At 43.4% G+C, this 20,421-nt stretch overlaps 1 long non-coding RNA gene across 2 annotated transcripts in view; it reads left to right on the forward strand.

The window, feature by feature from the left end:
- LOC142664658 (uncharacterized) overlaps window positions 1-20,421 on the forward strand; it is a 102,451-nt gene continuing 82,030 nt past the window's right edge. For both annotated transcript variants that reach the window (XR_012851350.1, XR_012851351.1), the window contains exon 1: window positions 1-214. This is a non-coding gene — a long non-coding RNA (uncharacterized LOC142664658). The remainder of the gene's footprint in view (window positions 215-20,421) is intronic.

The following is a 20,421-nucleotide window of genomic DNA, read 5'->3' on the forward strand; positions in this document are numbered from 1 at the left end:
AGTTGTGGGATTTGGGAGTGAGTGTAGATGGAGGATCACATCCGGACTCCATTCTGGGTTTTACCTTGGTCAGTCAGTACTAGTCCAGGTGAAGCTCTGAAGATCATTATAGTGAGTTACCAGGGAGCAGAGTATGGCTGGAACAGGAGGAACTGAGAGGAGAAGCTGGAGCTATGGACGCTGTGTAAACAGATGAAGACGTCCTGCAATCCTGGTAAGAGATTCGTCCACTCATGTTCACGTTTGACCCTAAAGTTAAGACTACGATGTTGTTATTATTTAGCTTGAGTGGTGTTCAGTATTTCCTAAAAAATATATAAATCCTTGAATCGTACTTTCCTGTCAAGTCGCGGAAATGTATGCAGCAAATCTGCCGCGTGTGAACATAGCCTAGAACTACATGCACATTTTGGAACTTGATGCGTAAAATCTGCACCTAAGGCCTTATTCACACGGACGTGTCCGTTTTGCGTGCGCAAAAAACACTGCAATTCGCGCGCGCAAAACGTCTGTGTGTCATCAGCATATGGTGCGCGGCTGCGTGATTTTCGCGCAGCCGGCATCATTATGACATTATGACACTCTGTTTTTATGTTTACAAACAGAAAAGCATGAGGTTCTTTTCTGTTTTCATTCATTGTTTTTACTACTGTTGCGCAAATCAAGCGCGGCACCCGGAAGTGCTTCCGTGTGCCGAGTGCGATTTGCACGCACCATTGACTTCAATGGGTGCGTGCTGCGCAAAACACGCGCATACGCTGCGTGAAATTCACTGACAGTCTGAACGGCCCCATTCACTAACATAGGTCAGTGTGACGCGTGTGAAAATCACGCATGTAGCACGGACGTATAACACGTTCGTGTGAATAAGGGTAAGGCCGCACAGAGCGGGTCTGACATAGCCAACAACATGGTGCTGTTGCGGCTGTCAAACACCCTGTTAATGGCCACGCGTTAATGTGGGTGAAACGTCCCTTTATCTGCAAAATCGTGCCGCCATTAATTAATACACCCTTTTATTACGGCAAGATTTTGTAGGTAAATGGACATTTTACCGGCAATAATGCACGGCCATTAACAGAGTATTTTACAGCCGCGCCAAACATAGTGCTGGCGCGTATGTCGGCCGTGTCAGGGCCGCTCCATGTGGCCTTATTCTTATTTTGCTTTTTGATGTGTCTTTAGATGCGCATTTTACATTGTGACGCAGATACCAGTGCAGATTTTGGTGTGTTTTGTTTTTAAACTTGTCGGACACAATTCTGAGATAGAAAATCAAGATATGGAGGCTCACAGGCATATAGCCGCTGAGCCAGGGACTGTTGCGGCAAAGGGGTAAGAAGGGGTTAATAGTGTCCCTCCCATCTCCTCGATATGTGGGGGGAGTCAGAGTTAGGTAGGGGGCGTTAGGGGAGGAGAAGGGGTGGGCTTAGGGGAAAGTAGGAAGAGATATAGGGGCTGCTTACCTGGTGTGCGGCCTCTTTCCAGGATTTTATGTATGTATGTATGTATGTATGTATGTATGTACAAACTTTACTGTTAATTGGAAGGTGTTGGTTCATAAAAACAATTAAAAAAAATTGAATTATAAATAAATAAAATAAAAATAAAAAACACACAGCGCCCCTTTCAGCCCGCCGGCCCGCCTCTTCTCCTTCCGGTGGGAGCGGGGTTGGCGGGGGTGCCCTCTGATGCAAAAAGCAGTGGCATGTTCCCTGCAGGAGAAGCAGCCGCCGCTGCTGAAATTGAGGCCGAGGCTAAGGCCTATCCCACGGAGCCCTGACCGTCCAGTGGGCGGGGCCTAAGTCCCACTACACCCATGGATCCCCTGGTCCCCTGCGTCGGGGGAAAGATTGTAAAATCTGCACTGTGATCAGTTTACGTGTGGGAAAACTTCACAACACGAAGATGAGATTACTTGAACTCTTGTTTACTTTGCCGATACTATATCACACTGCGGATTTTCTGTAGCAAAATCTGTGCGGCGTATCTGCACGTAATACGCATCATGTGTATGTGGCTGGATGGCAATTCTGGGGACCTGGATGAATGAGACCATTTCCTGGACACGTCACATGGACCAACTGTACCCATGAGGCATAGGTACTATTGGGGTCCAGTAGGTAAGGGGGGTCCACAGCCTCCTTATAAGCAGCTAGTGTCTATAGCTCACAATTACTGATGGATTGTTAGAGAAAAATAAGGGGGGTGCCCTATAATGAGCTATTAGATGGCAGGGGGGGCCCCCCCCCACATACTATTCTTGCACAGGGGCCCTCTGCTTTGAGTGTCCACAACTTGTCGTAGTGTATGGCAATAGCATTGTCTGTATGACACATTACTTTTTATTGTTTATATGTAGGACGGATTGAACAAATCCTATATGGAGATTCATGAATATGTCACAACCTGACCTGGATAGAAGCTTCTTGTACATGTATTCAATACAATACTTTTGGGCATGTAAATTTTTATACACGTGTCGCTATAAAAATGGTGATTTTTATTTTTTGGGGGGATTTTTTTTATTTTTTTTCTTGATTACGTTTTACATTCTTTTTAAGTCCATTGAACGTGTTGTAAATTGTTTATGTGAGTGAAACCAATGGCTAAGGCGTGTTGGGGCAGTGTGCCACGTGGCAAAACGACCTGTGCTTTACCGGGGTTTTTATTAGCCACATGGTTTTTATAGGTAATACATTTTAAGAACAGGTGATTCATCTGTAAAAAAAACAAAAAAAAAACGTATACAATAAATGCATTGCAAAACCGCTTTAAAACACGTGCAGTTTTGCCACAACGTGTGAACAACGCCTAGAGGTTACATTGGTGGTAAACCACAACTGGGGTCCTTTTGCTAACCAATGATGAATATTAAAGGAACACTGTATACACTGTCTGGGGAGATGGGACATGACAAAGGGGTTTGGAGATAAACATCAAAGAGAATCCCTGAGTCATGCACGTCAGGCCCTGCAATAGGCAGCGACATGTAAGCTTTGGCTGGAGTGTTCCTTTAAAATCACGCATGCCACACGGAGGCACCTCCGTGGGACGTGCGTGATTCGGGCAACAGCAGTTGCTTTTCTGTTTACAAACATACAAACGGAGTGTCATAATAATGGCGGCTGCGAGAAAATCACGCAGCCGCGCACCATATGATCATGACATACGGAGCTTTCAAGTATCCTTTGCGCGCGCAAAACGCAGCGTTTTGGCTCGCAACCATCGCAAAAAACATGGTTCCTACAATTTTACCACGACTTGTGGATGTTTCTATGTTGCTGCGGATATCAGAGTTGGATATGTTATGGCTACTAACCCCCTGCAGAACAATGATTCCCAGCATGTAGTTATGCCACTTTTTATTTGCTAGTATTCTCTTTATACATTCCATATATCCAATTGAATATCATCGTGCAAATAGACCTGTGCATGGAGAATTCACAATGGTTGTCTAGTCCGTAACAGTCTTTTCCGAATGTAACGTTCCGCCTACAAAGACTTCTTCATCCGTCTCCCCCCCCCCCCCCCCGGCCCGCTATTAGTTGATGGGACGCAGCATTCAGTGACTATAAACTAGGCGTCCAACACCAAACCGCTCCGTTAGAAGACCAGGATGTGGCCTTCAATGTGATTCTACACATCAAACTTAGACAATTCCTTTAAAGTAAGTTTATGTTCCTCTGGTGTTGCTTCTAAAACACAGGTTAAATGTTTTTTTTGAGATCCAAAAAGATATTTCCTTTTTTTTTTTTTTCAGCTAAAAACCGTGGCACTTTTGTCCATGGGCTGTGCCTAGTGAAAAAATAAATAATACCTTTAGAATGGGGTCAAAGCTGCAATACCAGACACAGCCCATGTACAAGAGTGGTGCTGTTTCTGGGGAGAGGGGCAGACCCGTTTTTACAATCTCCAATAAACGAAGATCACTGAAGCTAAACCATGTTAAAATAATGTGTCCAATAGTGGCACACGGTAGTTGGTTGGTTATTCTTTTCCTCTATCCGATGTAAGAACAAATTTCATTTTTTTTTAGCTAAGGAGGCCATCGTCCAGCAAAACTTTATTATGAACATTCCCAATTTTAACGTTTCCTACAGAAATTCTTCTAAATATTAATTTCATGCTGTTCAATCTGTACCATGCACATTTTTAAAGATGTATCACCTGTGCGTCTGCGGTAGTTAAAGAGTAACTAAACTTTTTTTTTTTTTTTTTTTTTTTTTAATTGACATGTCAGAAGTCCATGCACTGAGCCCACACTCCTCGCTAAAACAAAGCGACAGAAGTGTTACAGTGAGCGCTGTGCCGCTTAGTTTCTAATCCGCTTTCCTCGGAGCGGTGAACGGGCTCAATAGTAAGTCTATGAGCCCGTACACCGCTCGCTCGGCTTTCCCAGGAAAGCCGATCAGAAACAAAGCGGCACAGCACTGACCTGAGCGCTTCTGTCACTTAATTTTAGCAAATGGTGGGGGTCTGAGTGCTCGGACCCCCACAAATCAAAACCTCTGACATGTCACTATGAAATGTCATAAGTTTTGTGAAAGTTTATTTGCTCTTTAAGAGAGGAGCATGATGAATATCCAGTGCAATCATTCCCCACCGCACGGGTTCATGGTTCCGGCTACCTCTTTGTGTATTTTTACTCAAAAGAGGTTACGTGCTGTTAAAAAAAACATGGCTCTCCTCTTCCAGGAACGACACCAGTTTTATCCATGGGCTTTGTGTGGTAATGCCTTTCAGTCCCATTTAAGTGAATGACGCCGAACTGCAATTCCAGACACGGCCTATGGACAAAAGTGGCGCTCTTTCTGGTAGAAATTAGCCAGGTTTTTCTAATCCCACGCAACCCCTTATAAGGGGATTGCTCTGTAAAATGCTACAATCGTAGTCCTCCTAATGGTCAATATGTCATGCGTTAAATCCATCGCCCACGCGGCTTAACTTCTTCATTGTGAATCAAATGGTGTAACATGCCAAGTCTGTGTGCTGAGCACTTCGTACCGGGTCTCTCAGTCTTATACGACTGCTTCAGGGTACAATCTTGACCTCTATAGACTTATAAGAGTAGTATTTATGGATTAGTCATTGAAATATTTCCTTCCATTGTTCGATTCAATTATTTTTACCAATTCCTTCTTTCTACATGATTTTTCCCTGAAGCATTAATTGGGATTTAATTGCAGCTATTCTCTTTAATTTTTCGGGATGCTAGAACAGTATAATTATGTACGGAGGGTTGGCATTGTGTTGTGTTTTTCACGCTTCTGCCATGGATGGTTGCCAGTAAACATGACTTAACACGGGCTTGTTTCCAATCACCAGGCACCGAGCTACAATCCGCATTACTGAGCACACAGCCATAATTGTGCTTTCTATCAATCGCTGCCATGCAGAGCAATGGTCACTGAAATCCTACTATACAATGACTATTCATGGAGCAAATCGCACAATATTGTGCAGGAGAATACGAAGCATTATCTGTCCAATATTTTCAGTTATCTTTAATACTTTGCTACTTTTGTCCTCGTCTCAGAACAATACACTATTGCACATATTGTTAGGATGTTCAATCTGTGGATGAGTCATTATGTCAAATCTGCCTCTATCAGGACAGAACAAGAACTTTGTCTTCTAGTGTATGGCTAGTAATCCTGCCCGGAGCGTGCACAGGATAGCGATGTACATAAGAATCCCACTGCAGTAACTTTCCACCTATGCCTGACTGCAGCTGGTCACAATATCAACATTTGCGGGCAAATCCCCTATTTATTGCATATGGCCGGTGGTGAACATAGACTAGAGGGGGACGCGTAGCAAAGGCCAAAACAGGTGCCAATTAACAGGTCCCATTATGGTGCCAAGTTTTGCCACCCCGGACAGAAGGACCTGGTCATTGTTTCTATGATCGTTTGACCAGTGCCCTCTGCCTTGCTAGCCAAGAATGCTGGAATGTGATCAACCAGTGCTGTGCCCCCTCTCTTTAAGGGCCCCATAGCAGCCGCATGGTCTACCTCTCTGGCATGTATAACTTTGCATATGAATTGAACATGCCCCTATTCCTGATTATATGCCAGTCAATATGATTGTCCGATTTGCTTGTAGTTGTATAATTATACTGGAAGGTTCTACAAGGTCCTCTTCATATATATATTTTTTTTATTTCTTAAATTAGGGTATGTGCCTGCTACTTTAAGGGTAGGACTGAGGTCAGGGGACCCTGTTCTATAGATAGGTGCTAGTCGCAGAGGTGGGACCTGCATCTGTCGGACATTTATGGTCAACTGGGCGTTACCATTCCTCTTGTCAAAGGGGTGTGTCCCTACACCGTCTCAATCTGTCAGCACTGATTGGACGTTGTCAGTCTGTGCAGGGACACACCCCCAACTGGTAACGCCCAGTTGTCCATTTATTCATAAATTTCCATGAGGAACAACAGAGGAATGGTACAAGTAGAGTGGTCTAAAAAGATGCTCCAGAATTGTTATGTTTCTAAGAAATAATTATCCAGAATTATTTCATGAGGAATACAATTATTTACTAAAACAGACATGTCAAGTGAGTCAACAGGTCCTCCTAAAATAAAAGTAGTGATGGCTATACGGAATCCAGTAGCATGATACCATTTGGTGTTTACAGCTACCATGCAGAGCTGGGTCTTCATGGTTACAAACTATAAACAGTCGCAGTCACACTACCTTCCATCTATGTTTTAGACAACATGATTGTAGTATCTGACTCCACAGGGTTTGTTTGTAGTCTGTACAATGAAGACTGCTTAGGAGCTGTATACCCAAAACGATAGAAATTGTCCTTAGTTGGACATGATTGTCCCTTTTTTGTCATTTTCATGTTTGTATACCACAACAGAGAATATCCTCTATCAGAGCCCCTGTGCTATGACATCGCTCTGTTGTAATCTGCTACATCTACTTCATGTTTTAATCCCAAACTGTGAAAATGAAGAACATCAAAGGTAAACTTGCACTGTACATGATTCTTCACTTCCTAGAGCTTCACCAATTGATCTCAGATCTTGAATTCATACGTTCCTGTATATCTGATAGTGTTGCGTTACATGTGGGATCATATATCATTGATGTCCTAATCGAATTCCTCTTACATGTACTGTGGGACGTTATGGTGCCATTAACCTGCACTATATTTACTGAGTATTTTCATCACCTCTTCAGATTCATTCATTTTTACATTAGACAGTCTTTTATAGGAAAAAAAATCATTTTTTTTTATTTAAGAGGTCTCCACGAGTTAAAATAATGCAATTTCTCTGCTAACCTAATTCGTGAGTAAGGTCTGAGAGCTTTTAATGCAGCCTCATCAATACTGCTGTACGCTCAGCGATACCACATGCATTTATCAAGAAGAATTACATCACTGTTTGGATATCGTTCCAGATTGGTATGAATCCAAATGTGCGATGCATTTGTCAGGTAACTCCCCCAAAGGACTGGTGAAAAGAGCAGTAGCTTCCCAGAAATGGCGCGGCTAGCATAGAGCGAAATGATGGCGAAAACTAGTGAAAGTCATGTATGTTTAATATAGTATAAAATACCGTATTATAATATTATATAACGCATCTAAACAGAAATTTTTCATAGAGGTGCCTGTAAATAATATTAGTCTAATTATCACATTCTGATGTCATATCCTGACGATTATACAGAGATAAGCGGTGCACATAGACACTGCTTATCTCTTCCTGAAGCAGCCGTCTGCCGCAGATCATTTTGTTAGAAGTTCCTGTGCCAACCACTCTTAGGGTATGTGCACACGGTGAGAGGCTTTTACGGCTGAAATGACAGACTGTTTTCAAGAGAAAACAGCTGCCTCGTTTCAGCCGTAAAAGCTCCTCCTCGTATTATGCGAGGCGTCTGAGACGCTCGTAAATCTTGAGCTGCTCTTCATTGAGTTCAATGAAGAACGGCTCAAATTACGTTGCAAAGAAGTGCCCTGCACTTCTTTGCCGAGGCAGTCAATTTACGCGTCGTCGTTTGACAGCTGTCAAACGACGACGCGTAAATTACAGGTCGTCTGCACAGTACGTCGGCAAACCCATTCTAATGAATGGGCAGATGTTTGCCGACGTATTGTAGCCCTATTTTCAGACATAAAACGAGGCATAATACGCCTCATTTACGCCTGAAAATAGGTCATGTGAACCCAGCCTTAGGGAGAACTGCAGGTCAGTCTATCAATTTTTATTTTTTAAGAGGTTCTTCAGCAGCTGCATTGTTTATAATACAGTTCTGTGTCCCAGCTGCTGCAGAACAATATAACATACACCTTAGATGATCAGACCTTCTTTTTTTTTTTTTTTTTTTTTTTTCCGTTTTCATATCGGTCAATCAATCTTGAACAGGCATCTCCCCCTTAGGCCGGGTTTTCACGTACTGTAAATGCTGCAGAATTTTCACAACAGAATTCTGTGCGGAAATTCCACAGCATTTACAGTAGATTTTGAAAATCTCATGTCCATGCTGCGGAAGAAAATTGAGCGAAAACGTTCACGAATTGACCTGTGGTGCGGAATTTAAATCCGCAGCGTGTAATTTTATGCTGCGTTTTCGTTGCTTTTCTGTTGCAGGTTTCCCCCATTGAATTCAACAAGGATTTAAAACCCTCAACAAATAGCCAAGTGTTGCGACTTTTGCAGGGAAATCGCAAAGTCAGAAAATAAAAAGTTTATACTTCCAACCCGGGCGTTGTCATAATGACACTTTCTTCTGTTGTTCTTCCAGGTCGGCGTCCTGGGATGACGTTTCATCCCTTGTTGACTGCTGCAGCCAATCACTGGCTGAAACAGTTACATGGGCTGCAGTGTCCTCCTGGGAGGCCGGACCACACGTCATGACTAAGGCCGGGGTATGTATGAACAGTTGTTTTTTTGGGGGTGGTTTCTAGCGCTGCTTTCCGCAGCGGAAATTCCGCTTGAAAAACCCAACCACAATGTTGCAGTTTTACGGATAGAATGTGCTGGAGGTGCTAGGTCAAATACGCCACATGGTTTTACGCAGCATATCCGACCCATGGGAACCCAGCCTTACTCTTCATAAAGAGATTCTGCAGCAGATGAGGTGTGTACTATAAGGAATAACATCCCAGAGTGGGTTCCTTTTGTGTAACCTGCATTCCTACATAAATACTACAGTGCCCCCCTACTAAAAATTATAGGAAATATTAGAAGACATCTGAGTTCTGTGACCTGTATAAATGCACTCGGCCTGCAGTGTTCCATTCTTGCAAATTTACTGTATATTCTGCAGGATACTGATGCAAAAAAGCGCTGTTTTATGGCTGTGTGATAACCCTGGTCACCCCTACTGAATGGGGTAATAAAAGTACATTAGGGAATTGCTCATCAAGTGATTCGAAAATGGAGTCTCTTTAAAGAGGACCTGTCACTAGGTAATGTGAGTTAAACCCGTCATCTGACCTGTATAGCACGGTCTCCATGACTCCAGCACTGTTTGCTTTCTTTCTGGACCCCCCCCCCCCCCGTTCCAGAGAGATGACCCACTGTTGTGTTGGCTCCCTATATGCTAATTTGCTGTAGCTAACTGGGTGGTGCTAGCTTCTCTGTGTCTGATGCTGACCAATCAGTGCAAGGCAGTTTGAAGGTAGTTCACGTTCTGTTGGCTAACTGCAGTAAATTATCAAATAGGGAGCCAACACAACAGTGGGCCATTTCTCTGGAACAGGGGGGTCCAGGGGAAAAATAATAATAAAACAGTGCTGGAATCAGGAAGACAGGTCCATTCAGGTCAGTTAACCAGTTCACCTTATATGACCTAGTGACAGGTCCTCTTTAAGGGTATGTTCACACAGCCTACTTTCAGCTGTTTTTTGGGTCATAAACGCCCAAAAAAGGGCTGAAAATAAGGAGGCTGAATGCCTCCAAACATCTGCCCATTGATTTCAATCGGAAATACGGCGTTCCGTTCCCATGGGGCGTTTTTTATGTGGCCATTTTTAAAAACGGCGCGTGAAAAAGAAGTACATGTCTCTTCTTGAGCCATTTTTCATTGGGTCAAAAAACGCTCGATCCATAAAAAACGGCTGAAAATCAGAGGCCGTTTTCCCTTGAAATCGGCTCCGTATTTTACAGCCGTTTTTTGTTTCGTGTGTGCACATACCCTTAAGGGGTTGAACAGGACTAGGAGAACATGGCTACTATCCAGGGGCGGATTATAATGAGGGCAATATGGGCAAGTGCCCGGGGCCCAGTTCGCCCCGATTCTCCCTTTACCGGCTGTTAAAATTACAGCCGTTTCAGAGAACCGGAGTGAAGCGGGACCTCTCACCAAACCAGTGGCATAGCTACAGGGGCTGCACTACACAGTAAAATGTTACTATAGTAACGGGAGCCGCGGGCACGTTACTATAGTAACTACAGTACTTACGTTCCTGTTTCCGGTGCACAGCGCAGGACGTCACCACCATCCTGTAGTTCAGAGACAGGACATCCGCCGCAGCTGAAGAGCAGGGTAAGTTTCACATCCCTGTCTGTTTAAAGTTGATTGGCGGGGTCCGACTCCCAGGACCCCCGCCAATCGCCTGTTTTGAAGGGGACGCAGCGCTCGTACGAGAGCTGGTACTTCCCCCTTCATTCCGGTCACTTGCTCACATTGTGAATCCATGTCGGCGATTCACCGTGTGAGCGAGTAAGTGAAATGAAGGGGAAGCTGCTGTCGTAACAGCGCTGCGGCCCCTTCAAAACAGGTGAGTGGCGGGGGTCCTGGGAGACGGACCCCAAGCCATCAGCTATTGATGGCCTATCCTGAGGATAGGCCATCAATGTTTAGGGACTGGACAATCCTTTTTAAGCCTACGATGTTGCAGGCTTAGGGGGCCCATGAGACAGGATCACAGATTGTGTGATGCTGTCTGCTGGGCCCTGTATCTAAGCCAATCACATGGTAGGCTTAGATACAAGGCCCATATGTGACCCTGTCTGATGGGCCCTGTATATAAGCCTACCACATGTACTGTATAAGATTACTGTCTGCTGGACCCTGTATCTTGACAGACAGTATCACACATGGGCCCTGTATCTAAGCCTACCACATGTGTTACTAATCATTTTTGTTGTGTCTGTGTTTTTTTACAGGTTCGGTCGTTGGACTACGTCGGATTCGAGGACTACTTTGATGACGGCGTTTTTATTATCAATAAAATGGTTAATGAGGGTTGTCTGGGTGGTTTTTATTTCAATAAAATATTTTTTTCTATTTCTTTGTTTTGTTTTTTAAACTTTATTATTACCGCCTTAGTAATGGATGCCGGCTGATTGACAGCGTCCATTACTAAGGCGAGGCTTAGTGTTGGCCGATACAGAGGCTAACACTAAACCCCATTATTACAGCGGTACCCACCGCCACCAGGGGTGTCGGAAAAAGCCTGGTATGATCCAGTACCTGACCATCTGTAGTGATGGTTGGGCAATGGGGCGGCCGCATGCTGGTATTATTAGGCTGGGAAAGACCAAAACTGTGCCCCCCCCCCCTGGTAATGTTAATCTTCTGCTGCTTTCTTGTATCTGGCTGGTTATGAAAAATGGGGGGGACCCCGCCAGATACAACAGCAGGAGTCTAGCATTACCGGGGGGGAGTCACTGGTTTTGGCCTTTCCCAGGCTGATATTACCAGCCTGTGGCTGCCCCGGTACCCGACCATCATTACAGATGGTCGGGTACTGGTTCGTGCCCGGCTCTTCCCAGTACCACTGGTGGCGGTGGGTACCGGGGTAATGGGGGTTAGTGTTAGCCTCTCTGCCTGCTAACATTAAGCCTCGCCTTAGTAATGGATGTTGTCAATCAGCCAGCAGCTATTAATAAGGCGGTAATAATAAAGTTTCAAAAAATACAAGGACATAGAAAAAATATTTTATCGAAATAAAAAAACAAACGCAACCCTCATTAACCATTTTATTGAGAATAAAAAAACCGCTACCATTGAAGTAGTCCAACAACCGAACCTGTAAAATAACACAAACACACAAAAATAATTAGTAACACATAAAAAAGCAAAACAATTCTTATACTTACCTTTTCTGGGTCCAGCGCTGGAACCGCAATGTCAGCGAGCTGGTCCCTATATCTAATCCTATAATGTGTGATAGTGTCTGTTGAGCTACTGTATCTAATCCTATAATGTGTGATACTGGGCTGAGCCACTGTATCTAATCCTATCCATAGTTTGTAGGGTCGTAGTACAATAGATATGCTGCCTCCTATACACACACACACACACACACACACACACACACATTCAGGGGCACAGTGTATAGTACTATTATATTCAGGAGCACAGTGTATAGTACTATTATATTCAGGAGTACAGTGTATAGTACTATTATATTCAGGAGTACAGTGTATAGTACTATTATATTCAGGGGCGCAGTGTATAGTACTATTATATTCAAGAGCGCAGTGTATACAGTGTAATACATCCCCAGAACCAATGTACTGAGCTTGGTTCTGGTGCTGTATATATTTACTGAGCTTGGTTCTGGTGCTGTATATATTTACTGAGCTTGGTTCTAGTGCTGTATATATGTACTGAGCTTGGTTCTGGTGTATATATGTACTGTGCTTTGTTCTGGTGTTGTGTATATATGTACTGAGCTTGGTTCTGGGGCTGTATTTATGTATTGAGCTTGGTTCTTAAATCTACTTTTACCTTGAGAAGGTAAATATATACAGTAAAAACGAAATCCAAAAAAACATGAAGGAATTTTATTTTTTTCCAATTCACCCATTATATGGTACTTTACATTGTGCCAATAAAAACTATAACTCCTCCCGCAAAAAAAAATCCTTCACACACCACTCCATTGACGTAAAAATAAAAAAGTTATCAAGCTCCTGACCACTTCAGTGTCTCAATGTATTTTGCTTTCTTCTATATAACTCATTCTGCTTTTACAGCTAAATTAAAACCGTGCCAGGTCTGTGGCCACCTAAACAGAAATCTGCAAATATATACGGTACAGGGTCTTCGGAGTTCGCGGGGGGCCCAGACCTGAAAAAGTGCCCGGGGCCCATGGTACCCTTAATCCGCCCCTGCTACTATCTGCCAAACACAGCACCACGCCTGTCCGCATGTTGTGAGTGGTATTGCAGTTAAGCCCCATTCACTTCATTAAAGCTGAACTACAATGCCGGATACATCCCATAGACCGGTGTGGCGCTGTTTCTGGAAGAAATCGGCCATGTTTTTCTAATCCTGTACATCCCCTGCTCCTTTCACGAGGCTTCAGTCTGCTTGAGCTTGTTACTTTCCTGTAACTATTCCCACATCTTCATCACTGTCTCGAGACGTTGACATGTCAGCAATGTTATCACTAGAGGTGGATGCAGAGTAAACTGTTTGTTGCCTGTCTCCCGTGTTATCATCCATGTTCAGCTTGCTTCGCACATCTCCAAATGCAGATTAATTTCTTCTACAAATACAATTAACAAAATATGTGATCCCTTTATCTTGTCTATTTAAACAAGAATTGACATTAGAATCCGACCCAGGAGAGAATTAACATCTTGGTTAATTCCCCGATGAGAACAAGCTCCTATCCTGCGGAGACGTTGGGGCATCTTGAGCCGCGTTATCTCCTCTAAGTGTCTTAAATAAAGTGTAACATTAACTTCCAGCACAGCTATTAGACCAGATAAAGCTGTTTTTATTTCTAGTTTCGCCTGAAAGTGATCCTTGCGCATTAATGCAAGTCTCTCAATAAATATGTTATCTCTGAGCCTCAGGAGTCTCCATCACTGATAACCAGACAGTCATTACTTCAAAGAATCAGTGTCCCAGCAGATGCGCCATAAAGGCTCAGGAGGACCTGAAAAGACTCCAGTGGTGAACTCTTTCTCCTCGCTTTATATAAACTTGCTGCGGACACAATGCAGAGTAGCGGGGATCCGTCGTGTCAGATGCGCTGTATTCAGAATAATGGAGTTCACTCGAGTCAATACGCTCAGACTATGAGCCAACATGAGGATATCCGGGGAAAGCGTTTTTAGGCTGGTCCTAAGAACCGATCGATTATTGAACCATAGACCATGATTATGGTTAATGATCGTAAAATCGTTAGCAATAATCATGTTCTGAGACATTCACATATATACGGGCAGTGTATGTAAGCGGAATAGGCAGTGTAGCTAATCGCCTATGGTGCCATTGAGTTAGGGGGGAATTTCATGAATTTAAAAAAAAAAAAAAAATCTCTGCCTATAAATTTAATTGTACAACTAATAATTCTGTAGGTGCTGAGGTCTAATCAGCGCTACCCTTTAGTGTGCCAGGGTGCAATTTAAGGAATGATTGTCAATCCGACAGCTATCAAGCTGAAATTTGCAGACCAAGGTGGGAGAGGTTACATTCTGAAAACACCATGGCACCAATAGGGCTTGTCCCGTTTCTGAGTGTATGATCTGTTTGTCATATGGTGTTAAATTTTAGGTACTACATTAGCATATCTCCCAACTTTTGAATTCGGAAAAGAGGGACATTTTAAGCCACGCCCAATATCCCGCATCAACACATCAAATCACGGCCAGATCCTTCTGCAAATAACGCGCGCACATTCTCACTGCGGAACTCTAGACTGTCTGGATATCACAGATATTACGGATGTGGTTATGTCATCTTTGTGTTACTTTTTCTATCTTTGGTATAACATTTGCTCATCACGGCAACAGCTGCAGGACAAACCAAAAGGCTGAGAACAATGAAAGTCAAGAGGGAGACCATGTGGTTGATGACTTTTTCAATTGACAGGTAGCAGAGTTACATGATGGGGATTTTACCGGTCAATGGAAAAATCATTTACCACAGCCCCCCTGTAGATAGCTCCACACACAGTCCCCCTGTAGGTGCCACATTGCCGCCAGAGCGGTAGAGTTAGCAGGCCCTACTGCTTCCACTCTCCGCTCTGCTTTTGACGTCACTCACCGTCAGGAATCTTGCAGCGGCGTTCTCACTGGTGTTGGTGCCGGCCCGGGAGTGAACCAGTCCAGTCACCTGACCGGTGAGGTCAGATGACAAGTCAGGTGACTATACTGGTCCACTCCCGTGCCGGCATCGATCGCAGTGAGAACACCGCCGCAAGACTCCTGCCTTCTTCTGATCGCTGCTGCAGTCGGCAGCGATCAGCTGTTTGGATGCAGCGACCAGCGGGACATTTTGCAGACGGGCAGAACAGCGGTGAGAAACCGGGACTGTCCCGCCTGATCCGGGACGGTTGGGGGGTATGCATTAGGCCTCATTCAGACAGTCCTGTTTGGTCCGTGAGATACTGAATGTATGTCGGACGCATTTCCCGGACCAAACAAAGTTCAGGGAACTGGGCTCCTAGCATACTGTCCCATACTGTAATCATGTTTTCAGTATAGGACCGTATTCCCGCGGGGAGGCAGTGACTCCTAGCGTCAAAGATCACTATGATGCTGGGATCCTGGCTCCCTGAACTGTGGTCTGTCCGGAATATCAGTATCTCGCAGACTGAACGTAGCCGTTTTATATAACGCTGTTATTTGGGCACTGTATGCGGTTCTTTTTAGGCTTGGTAACATTTGTAAAATTGTAATATTAATGTACCTAGTACTTGAATTATATTACCATAGAACACTGTTGTTCATACACTGTATGGTGTTATTACCTGGGTACTATACAGCATTGTTACTTGTTATATGGTGATATCATTTAGCATTATACAACACGGGTATTTGGGCACTGGATGCTTTTTTTTTTTTTTTTTTTTTTTTTTTTTAAATCTTTTGGAAAATTTGTCGTCATTAGAAACGGTCAACATGCTTGTTCTCAGACCAGGGCCGGTTTTAGACGAAGTGTTGCCCTGGGCAAGGTTAAAAGTGGGGCCCCAAAAGCTGAATTAGGGCCTGTTCACATCTGTGTCGGGGTTCCATTGACGGTTTCTGTCAGACCTTTCCATCAAGGGAACCCATGAACGCAAAACAAACGGAAACGACTGCGCTATTGATTCCGTCCAAAAAAACTAAACCTCACGGAACGGAGACAAACGGAAACCATTTGCAAAGGAAACATTACCATTGAAATCCATGGTAATGCAAACTGAAGCTATGGTTTCCATTTGGTTTGCGTTCATGGGTACCCCTGATGGAAAGGTCTGACAGAAGCCATTAGTGGAACGCCGACGCAGATGTGAGCGAACCCTTACTGTATCAATAATGCAGACGATTCAGAAGGCAATGTGTAGAGAACTGCATCACTGATTTCTAGCACGTCCAGAAGTATTGCAAGAACCAAAACATATGTCTGCCCTCTCACAAAATAACATGATCTATGTAGATCTACAGTTATTAAATCATACCACTATACCAGATAAAATAATACCCCCATACTGTTACTGAATAATACTGTCACTCCATAACCCCATACTGTTACTGAATAATTTCCCCATACTGTTACTGAATAATACTGCTGCCACACCATAACCGCATAGTGACTGAATAATACAGCCACATAGCCCCCCTCTCTTGTATATGGTGCCACACAGCCCCCCTCTCTTTTGTATATGGTGCCACACAGACTTCCCCTCCCCCCGAATATAGTGCTAAAGAGCCAGCCCAAAAAAATTTTTACTTACTTTGCACTGTTCCCGCGACGGACGAGGCGCTGAACATCCTCCAGGCAGGAAGCATGCGCTGGCCAGCGTGATGCAGTGACTTCAAGCCGGCCTGCGCAGGGATTCTTCCCAGCACTTTAAAGGCTGCATGCCTAAAGTGACCTGCAGCCTATAATATTCATTTGTATTTGCGTCCTGAGGACACAGATACAAGTGAATGTGGCTGCCGTTAGCACCGGGCCCCCCCCCCTCCCGGTGCTAGCGACGCCTCCGGGCATAAGGGGGCCTGTGACGCCTGGCCCATAAATGTTATGGGCTGGGCAGCACTGCACTGTAGCAGCTGCGGGCAGGTCCGGGGCCCTAGGAAGATGGGGGCCCTGTGCAATTGCCCAGTTTGCCCCCCCTAACGTTGGCCCTGTGTCAGACACATTCCTAACCGTTCCAGAGCTCCTATAATACAGTGGGACGGTTAGTTTATTCTACAGAGTACTGCACAATGCCTGATGTAAAGACTATATCACCACTACTCTGCAGGTTCAGCGCACAGGTGCGGCTCAAGGCAGCCTATATTCTGTGAATGCGTTCTTATAGAACCTGCCACATCATAAGTCTCTGAGTGATCTATTAAACATTTCAGGATACTATATATGTATCACTCTGACACCCCATGCAGGACATAAGGGAAATTGAATGTCCCCATCCCCATCTGCCATATAATAGGAATTGCTCCAGTCAATAAAAATTATGGAAATAATATTATATTAGGGAACTGCACTATAAGGAATTCCCTAACAACGTAGTTAAAACTGTTACGTATACATCATAGGTGTTTTTTTTTTTTTTTTTTTCAGTATACTAAATTAGGCATCAGTGTCCCCATCATTTACTATGAAGCACGGATCCTTCATACCCCCAGATACTTACCGTACTATTTACCAGCAGGCAGATCTGTATGAACTTGTAGAGAGTTCTTAGGTCAATGGTAGCTATATCCACGTGTATATGGTTATGACCCCTTAATGTTTGTAGGGTTGGTAAGCATCAAGCACATGCCATGAGTAATGGGAATGTTTGAGATTACAACATCGAGTTCATGATTTTTTTTAATGTTTTTTTTTTTTGTTACTTGAATAATAGCGCCACTCCTGTACATGAGCTGATTTTAGTATTGCAGCTCAGCCCTATTCATTTCAATTGGGCTGAACTGCAATACCACACACAGCCTTTGGACCAAAGTGGCGCTGTTTCTGTAAAAAATTTAATTTTATTTCATTCAACCCTTTTATAGCGGTGGTCCAGTTTAGAAAACCCATTTTGATACACCTTATTAGGTAATTCTGAGATAAGAGGGGGAAGGTCCTTTGTTCAGGACACCCCATCTCTTGGCCAGAGTGGAGAGCAGTCACAAAGAGTGTCTCTTGCTCTGGAGGACTTGCACAGACAACCCATTGATTAGAATGTGCACTGTGTAGTACTTAATTTACCCTGTGGTGGCGCTGTAGGAAAATTGAACACTTACTGCCAGGTTTCCCAAAAAAATACAGCTCATCACTGGGAGCACTTTTTGATCAGCTTATTAGCAAGGAACCCTTCCAACAAGTAGAGATTTTCCAAAGCAGGCAACCCTTTTGTCTATTGTGTAAAAAAACAAACTAAAAACTTGGTACACTTTGCTCTATTAGTACAGACCAGTGACCAAAGACCCCAATAGATTTATATGATGATCATCGTTCGATAGTCCTTTTTATGTCATGATTTTCATAACTGCATCAAAAACAATTGGTGCAAATAATCCCTTGGCGTTCAATCATCAAAGAAGACCTGACAATCAAAAGCAACAGCTTGTCATCAAGTAAATGGGCTCACGTATTCAATGACACATCTCTTAACCCACCCTCGTAATTCTGTCATATTCAATTTGAAATGTCAAAAGTCGTATTTTCTTTGCAGATCAATTTTAGTGCTGGGTTTGTGGCCCTTTAAATCATGTAAACAAACCATCTGCTTAGTGAAGGGCTCAATCGGGTGCTAAGACAATGAAGTCCGAATACAAGATATTATTACATGTGATCTCATTAGCTGCTTAGATCACTATTTATTATATTTTTTATTTTTTTCCCATCTCAAAATGTTGGAAATTTAAAGGACCATCAATGGCATTAATGCATTAAACAACAATATTAATGCCCCCTTGGGAAATCTGGGCCATAATCCATGAAATTCGTTACCCTACCAATCATTAAGGTATTATAGTATTAATTGATACAATTGCAGCAAGTCTATGCGGCTTAATTTTGACCTAATCAAATTTTATCTTGGGCTGAATAGACCTGGAATTAAATTTAAGGCGGCATAGACTCCGGAATAACTTAATAGAACGCTTTAGCTTGGTGAATTCACACCTCCTTTAAGTGTAAAATCCACGTGGAGGAGCCCTCGGGACCTGAAGGAGGACAAACCACTGATGACTCCTCAGCTAGACTTCTAAAAACCAATAAAGGAAAGTGTAAGGACTGTGTTTTTTAAGAGGCACCAGGCCACACAAACGATAATTAGAGTCTGTTGTAAAGATGATTTATCATGTCCATCAGGGCGCATGAATAGACGAGGTCACCCATGTAGGCTGATGAAATTCCAAGTACTAACTCCCAATGGACTCTTCACATCTGCCGCCCTCCAAGATGAGGACATAGCCTCCAGCAATCTTCTCAAGGCCATAGCAATATATAGGCATTTTTGGCAGATTTAACATTTTATTTGTAAAGTTATAATGGAGGCCATTTTTGAAGTGATATATATTTATTTATTTTTATATTTTTTTTGCATAAGGTCCATCTTGACATGAATTATACATTAAATCCCAGCTTAGTGTTGGATGAGGAAAGTGTGAAAATTGTCTTTTTGAGCTGAACTGTTGGCCTTTCAATGAGGCCTGGAGGTATGAATGAAAAGAGAACGGGAGGTCTCGAGAGGTGTGGGCGACATGTACAAGTAAAATAAAAATAATATTTCATGCCTGATTACCTTTTGCAGCAACTCTAAAAGCAATGGAAATTGGGAACCCGTGAAAGGGCTCTGATTGGGAAGATGAATGGCCGTACAGCAGCGGGTATCTGATATACATCCATCATCTGTACAGTGTTTGCTTTACATGATAAATGAAAAACAAGGTTCTGAAAATCAATTATTACATAAAAGCTCTGACAGCGAGCATCCTCATAAATAATGGACCCGTCCTAACATGTAAGGAAACATATATGGATATTATAGATGATATAGACTGCAAAGGTCCCTTATGCTGAAACATTATGTGGGCCCCTTGATTAGTGTCCAGCAAATCCTACTGACCCTGTGGGGCAATGTCTGGCCTCTAGTGACCTGGAGGTGAAGTGCAGAGTTCCTGATGACCTAGAGTGCAATACCCTTTCTTCAAGGTCCTATTTTGAGGATCATGTTATGGCTGGTGTGAGACGAGGACAATATGGCCGCATTTAACGTCCATATTATGCTTGCAAATGTGAATAGATTTCAGTTGGCATCTTTGAAAACGATCTGTGTCCCAAGAAAGTAAAGTGTGGTACAGATGGGAATGGAAACGAAGAAGGTTATGAACATTGAGAGAAATTTTATTTTCCGAAGGCCCCATTCACATTGCGTTTGTGCTATCCACCGAGCGTATACGGTTTTAAACACTGAAAAAGTATTGAAACGTATAGCTCGGCGTATACATAGACTACGATGGTCAAACGTAGACCAAAATAGTATCCGATTGGTCTATGTTTGTCATGGTTTACGTTG

The sequence above is a fragment of the Rhinoderma darwinii genome, chromosome 12 (assembly GCF_050947455.1).
Source record: "Rhinoderma darwinii isolate aRhiDar2 chromosome 12, aRhiDar2.hap1, whole genome shotgun sequence".
NCBI lineage: Eukaryota > Metazoa > Chordata > Amphibia > Anura > Rhinodermatidae > Rhinoderma > Rhinoderma darwinii.